Here is a 7676-nt window from a genome sequence, read left to right as displayed (position 1 = left end):
AGGTTGACTGAGGAACCTACTACCTACCAGTTGGCCAGTAGGTTTATCATGGATATGTGTGATTGTTTGGGGATAACTAGTGGTCAGAGTATTGATTACCACATCCATATAAGGATGAGGTCAGCTTTAATGGATTAGTGATAAGGCAGAAGTTTGTTTCCCATTTCAAGCCCAGAATCAGTATTTCTTTATGTAAATTTTTGAACCTAATAATGTCATGTATGTGCATAAACAGCAGCATTTTGAATGAACTCAAAGCTCAATACACAGTTATTGGTTAGGTGTGTGTTTACCAGCCTGTTCTCATTCCACAGGCATCAAAAAGTGTCACTTTGTCCACTCCTGTTTCCCCACATGCTCACACTTAGACCCCCCTTTGCTTCTATATAAGACGGTTTTCTTATAGCCTGTGCGTTTTGTAATAAAGCCACAACATCAAAGTCATTTAGCCACTGGTCTTAGGGAACAAAGAGGAAAAGGCTCAACTGGAGGCACTACTGAGCCCCACCTGCTGCTCCACCTAAGTCACCTTTATAGTGAATTGATGTTCTATCTTGTATCCAGTTCAATACATTCATGGTTTGTGCATCTACAAGCAGATGAGAAATGTGAGTCTGTGGAGAATGTGAAGTTACATCATGCTGTGTTCCCAGTTGGGGGATGTGGGCGCCATCTTGTGATCAATGCAGTTTGTTTAAAAGTGCCTGCGAATATTATGTGGAAATTGATCCATAAGCAACGATAGATACATAGACAGATGGTTTATAGCCTCTGCAGAAATTAGATGCAGTCTCTGACTTACTACAGAGACATGACAGATTTCAACAGTGCAAAGAAAGAAATCACTGCTTCCTGACTTTGCGGTCTGTGTGTGGACCAGAGTGAGAGTGAGACACAGTGAAGCTTCTTGTAATGATACTCCTCCACACACATTGTTGTAAAGAGCAGATTAAAGACTTGGCTGCACCTTTGTGTGGGAAGAACTCGGCAAAAAATCAGGTTCACCTAATCTCCTACCTGGATTTCTAATTTACAGTAAAAAAAAGTGCTTGCTGCAGAAAGACCATCGCAACATAGTTACATCCATGTAAGTCTGTGATAAACATACTAACAGCCAACTTCAGAGGCGTTTGTGTGTTTAGCTCAATAAAAAGCTGAAACGTTTATTTCACTATGATGTAATTGTGCACATACACACACAGTCTTTGCTTGTCCCCTGCAATAACAGCTATTAACCACAGGGGGGCAGACTTAGCTATGTTTTATGCAGCAGAATTGATGACTGTGACCATCTCGTGGTAAAATTTTATTATGGCCTCATTCTTACATTGATTCTTCAATGCGACAGTGAGCTGACACTTATTGCTGGAGGTATCACCTACAGCATGGTGTTCTGGTACAGATCATGTACTAATGTTCATTAATTGTACATTTGGAATACATTTAGTGCATTTTATGCATTATATATAAATGTTTTTTGTCTTAGCCAGTTAGCTGCTATGCTGCTGTATTGGTCTAGCTGTGTAATGAATTATGACTGTGTGTTTCCAAATAATACAGCAGACGTGTAGAACATGCAGTACATCACAAAGACGTAGACCAGATTCTAATTTGTTTGCATTAATTGGTATATTACTTAAAATGTTCTATCCATCTGCACAAGACTTTCACGCCTTAAAGGTCAAATTTTTACTTCCAGGAATATGTAATTTTTGACTCTGTCATGAAATTATCTTTGAAACAAAATGCTGATGTATGATAAGATGTACGTGAGTGGTAAGAACGTGAGAAACAGAATTTATTTCAACAGACATTAATTAGGATGCTGTGTGACACGTTACAACAGAAGATTAATATACTGTACTGTATCTATAAACTGTATCTAATTGATGGGTGCACTTTGTTTAGTTATTTAACATTAATATATGCTATATTTCCCAATGTGCTTCTCTCAAAAAATGAATTAATCTTATATTTATTTTATGTCATACATTAATTATGTAATATGGAATTACGTCAATTTCCACCTTTACACCATTTAACAAGCTCTTACCTCTTCTGAACTTTCTGTCTGTAGCTTTAAAAACACAGCAAGCGGATTATGAATAAAACTAAGCTCACCTCAGTGTAGCCACCTTTGACAGAAATTATGTAGTGATGTTTCACATGGTAAATAAATGTCCTTCAAAATTAGTCCATTCAAAATCACAGATTCTGCTTGTTATGGCTACGTCTTGTAACCAATAAATTTAACCCTAACCAAAAATGTATCCAACCATTAACTTCCATTCATATTTATTCTGGTTGTGGTGGCAGCAGGTTTAGTAAGGCTTTCCTCTCCCCAGCAATGATTACTAACTCATCTGGCAGGATTCCCAGGCCAGATGAGATAGATAATGTCCAGCATGTTCTGGGTCTACCACAGGGCCTCCTACCAGCTGGGCATGTCTGGAAGATCTCCAATGGGAGGCACCCAGGGGGCATCCCTTTAAGAGGCCCAAACTATCTCAACTGGCTGCTTTTAATGCCAAGAAGCAGTGCGTCTACTTTAAGCTGAAGTAGAGCAAACCAGAAAGAATAACAGAAATATCAATAGCAACAATATGAAATGTGATTTGATATTTCATTTATTACATTTGATAACCATACCGGGTTGGTAGTTCTCAATGGAGCCGGCCTGACTTCTTCAGTTTTAAGGTGCTGATGAGGAAGCCGATGTGTCTAATCCTTTCCCTAAGCAGATGCTCCTTTTATGAGGATCATGTCCACTGTGTTACTCTTAATGGTGCATCGCAGACTTAGGCTTGTTGGTGTGAGGCTCTGCTGTTTTTATATGTTTAATACACTGCCACCCCCTTATGCTCATATTTTGAGTTTAATTCATTTGTTCAAAAAACACAGTAAATAGCACAGGCCCACATTTGCTCCATCAGACAACTGGAAAAACACCTGATGGGATATTTTTTCACCCACTAGTAATGAAAAAAAATGTGTAAATTGTTCTGAGTGAATCTTACCGACTTCTGACCAAATGTTTTAGTTCAACTTAAACCTAAAAAAACTAGGCATATAATCTTTAAGGGTCTCTTTAACAAGGCATCACATGTCAACTTTTAAAACATAGACCACTACTACAGTATAGAAGAGTGAAGTTATTTTCACAATAAAAAATCCAAAGAAAGAATGAATTATTGTAATATTTTCTCCCTTTTCTGTAAAAGGCTAAAAGGTTGTGATTAATCTGCTTTTCCCTGCAGTTTGGTGATTTAATTTTTGGGGGTTTTTTTTGTTGTTGTTTGTTTGTTTCATGAATGCTGCTGACTGCTGATTCTTTCCTTGTGTGTGCTGCTGGTGCATGGAGCTGTGCCATTTGCAGCTGCATTTAAAGTCACTGGGTGGCGAAATGAAACTGTAATATAGTAAAGCAGCAGGGGAAAGGAGAGGAATCGTGAGCCGTGTTGCTTTTGATACATTTCAGTGTTGTTGCCTGTCCAAAAGCCCTTGTTTCATTTGCTCAGCTTGTATAACAGCTTGATTTTGATGCTCTACCTCACAGCAGTTAAAATGATGCAACTTTTGCTTATGATTTGTTCATCCCAAAATTTTCAATCTTTGAATATCTTTGCAACTCTAATTAATAATAAACAGTTCTTTTCCTAAGTAGGTTTGGTAGTGTCACTCTCCCTTTACCTATCATTGGTTTACTTGTTATATTCATCCATGTTTTCCCTTGGTTGCAGGTCGTGCCACATCTCCATTACCTGCTCTTACTGTCTCACACATACCCTCACACACCTGTTTGGCATCACTCAGCCACTCTGTAGGAACATAAGCAGATCACTCCGAACCAGTCAGTGGCAGATTGTTCAGCATCTCGCATATAAGCTTGCTGCTGCCTTTGTCCCATGGCAAACCATCCCACAGAGCTCACCTTCATTCATGCTATGTTGACTATGACTAATGTTTAATATATTTCTAAACCGTGTAAAGCAGGAGTCTGGCTGTATAGTAACCGCTTGTTTGATGTGTTCATGTTTTTGCCTTTTTCACTGATGTAAGTATTTGTTCAGACCACTGATCTTGGCACTTTCTAAGTTTACTGAGCTGGTTTTTGACATAGTTCATGTTTTTCTTTGTACTCATTAAACTTGATAGAAAATGCAGAGGGATGGATGCAGATCAGACGGTAGTTGCCGAGCAATCAGCTTAGCTTATTGCTGTATACACATACAGCAATAAGCTAAGCTGATTACGCTGTATACAAATCTGAATGTTGTAGCAAAATCGCTTAAAGTACTAATAAAACATTTACATTTACATTTAGTAGAATTTACATTTAGTAAAATTTGACATAAAAACATTTGGTTCGTAGATCTGCAAAAAAAAAATTTACAGTGTGGCAGCATTTGTTTTTCTTTAACAGCAAAAAACATATATTTTTCAACATCAGTTGAGACAGGGGCAACAAAAGACTGGAAAAATTGTGTGTTGCTGTAAAAAAAACCTTGGGGGGAACTTGGGGGGAAAAAGCCTTCCATAATGCCAGAACCAGATATTAATCATTATTAATAAAGGAAAAATGAAAACAACTCCCAGTCTCTTTTCAGCACTGTAGCCAGGCTGACAAGGATCCATAGCTCTGTTGAGCCTGGTATTTTCCTAACTCTCAGCAGAAATAACATCAGTTTTTTAAAACTAAATAAACAGTAACTATTAAAGAAAAAGAATCACCAGACTCTCCCCACAATTATGAGATAAATCCTTATGTGCAACTGCTCTAGAGTCACCAATAAGACACCAATCCTATTTCCACAGATCAACAACGCATCTAACAAGATGTTTTATCATTAGCAGACATGCCCATATTAGATTTGATCAAACATTCTATGTACCACAGGCTTAAAAGGCGACTTCACCAATTTGCAATTTTCATTCTATCTCTTTAGTTTAGGGTCTAAATAGATATAAATGCTTTTAAACTTCCCTCTGACTAACCCTATTAAAATAATTTTTTGCTTCTTAATGAAAAGCTCCTCCAGATGACATCACCAGGAGGAGTTTTTCATCACTATGGGTTTAGATGTTGTCACGTGGGGGAGCTCTGAAAAAGCAGTTGACCATGATTACAAACTCTATAGTGTGAGCAACAAGACAACATAATCTGAACTGAAGGTTCCTCCAAGTGATGTCATCTGGAGGCATTTTCAGCTAGAAGTAAAGAGATATTTTGATATAGGGACGTCAATTGGAAGTTTAATGGCATTTATTTACATGTACTACCCAAACTAGAACTAAAAGAAGCAAGTTCAAATTCAGGGAATGCGTCCAAGCTTTAATTAAACCCCTACTTATAAAATCTTGTCTTGACCCAGGTGTTTTAGACAATTACAGACAATATCCAACCTCCTCTTTAGTACTAAAATAGCTGCAAAGCAATTACTGCATGTGGTCAACTCAGCAGAAATAACATGTTTGAAGATTTTTAGGATTTATAGAACATCACAACAACTGGTGTTACCAATGATCTTCTTCTCTCGGCTTTACATAATGGACTCGTCTTGTTAGACCTTAGTGCTACATTTGACAACACTGACCAAAACATTTTATTAGAGATATTGGAACTGATATTTTGTTGGTTTGAATCTTATCCTATAGGATTCAATTAGATTGTTAATGTTGAGCACAATAAAGTTAGTTCCATATGGCTCTGTGCTAGAACTAATACATTTATTTTGTAAATTTTCATGGTCATTGTACATTTTGTACATGTATTCTTTAGAAAATATCAACATTTCATGTCTTTCCACTGCATGCAGATAATACCCAGCTTTATTTATCTGAGAAAATAGAAGATAATAACCAATTAGTCAAACTTCAAGCATGTCTAAAGGACATATAGCCCTGGATGTCCTATAATTTCCAACTTCTAAATTTAGACAAAACTGAAATTATTTGGTTTGGTCTGAAATTTTTTGAAATATGTTGTCTAACAACATAGTTACTTTAGATGGCATAACTTTGGCCTCCAGTACTGCGGTGAGGAACCTTGACCAGGATTTGTCCTTTACTTTGCACATAAAACAAATGTCTAGAACAACCTTCTTTTACCTGCAGAATATTGCTAAAATTATGAGCATCATGTCTCAAAGTGATGCTGAAAAACTAGTTAATGCATTACTTCTATATTGGACTACTGTAATTTTCTACTTTTTCCTAATTACTCCCTAAAAAGCATTAAATTAAACTAAAATGCTACAAGAGTATTGACTGGAATTAGCGAGAATGATTATATTTCTCCCTCATTAGCTTCTCTCCATTGTCTTCCCATAAAATCTAGAATAGAATTTTAAACCCTCCTCTTGAATAAAATGCTCTTGATGGTCAAACTCCATCATATTTGAAAGACCTCATATTACCATATTGTCCAATTTGAACACTTCCATCCCAGAATGCAGACTTGCTTGTGGTTCCCACAGTTTCCAAAAGTAGAATGGGAGAAAGAGCTTTTCAGTGTGCACCTAAAATGCAGTGTAATCTTTACAGGTAAACTTAATTTGACCTTGTCTAAACTTTTAAATGTACATGTCCAACTCTTCAATCTCTAAGTACTTATTGCATAAAAATAGGTTCTTTAACAAGGTGATTAAGCGGAAAAATCACAATGTGAATCATATCTGATCCATTAATAGCCCACTAAATGTTCTGGTTCAATAAAAAGTTGTATTTAAACAGTCCTCTTCATCACGCTGTTCATATTTTGACATCATAAGACCAAGACAACATCTAACAACTGACAAGTTATGGAGACATTGACATTTTTTGATGTGGTATTTCCACCACTGTTGTTAGTTTTTTGTTTGCATGCTTCTACTTAAATGCCCTATTTTGCCCTATTTTTGTATACATCTATTTTCATATATATATATATATTTCATATCTGTGTGTCTTGTTCCTCCCAGAATTGTCTTTCTCCCTCTTTGTCTCCCTCTCTCTGTAACTTTCTGCGGGTGTCCCCAGCTTTGGACCTGTGTGTTTCCATTCTGGGATCATTGGTCCTAACAACTTGCCCATTGTGTTATTGAGCCAAAATTCATTTTGAATTTTAGAATGCTTGTGCTCTTCAGGCCCTCAGGCTTCTCTGCATATTAAAACAGGAATGATTATGCAATAGAAATGACTGCATTGGCTTAGAAACACCTCTAAAATCCATTATCAGTGAACATAGTTTTCTGCATCCACAAATGGAAGTTAAATATGAAGTAGATAATATGTGTTCGTCCATCAACCTATTTAATACGGCGTTAGAAGTGCAAGTCCTTGACTTAAAAACTAACAAGTAGAAATCTATCCATCCATTATCTAAACAACTTATTCTGTTCAGGGTTGCAAAGGGTTCTGGAGATGATTCCAGCTGTTACTAGGTGAACTACAGTTCACCAATCTATCGCAGGACTGCAAGAAGGAAATATAACAAATGCTCTAACAAGTGTTTGGGAACTAACAACAAATTTTTGTCCCCGTTCTTGGTTAATCTAAGATTCCAGCTGAGCAAATCTTTCAGTGGGACACCGATCTGCACTGAAGGCCAGTTTAGCACCTGGATTCTTTTACTACTGAGCCATGTTGTTGTACATGCAGAACGTGGTTTGCTGTTGTTACTAAAATAAACAAAACCT

This window comes from Channa argus, chromosome 6 (assembly GCF_033026475.1).
Source record: "Channa argus isolate prfri chromosome 6, Channa argus male v1.0, whole genome shotgun sequence".
Taxonomy (NCBI): domain Eukaryota; kingdom Metazoa; phylum Chordata; class Actinopteri; order Anabantiformes; family Channidae; genus Channa; species Channa argus.
This window is presented reverse-complemented; position numbering follows the sequence as displayed.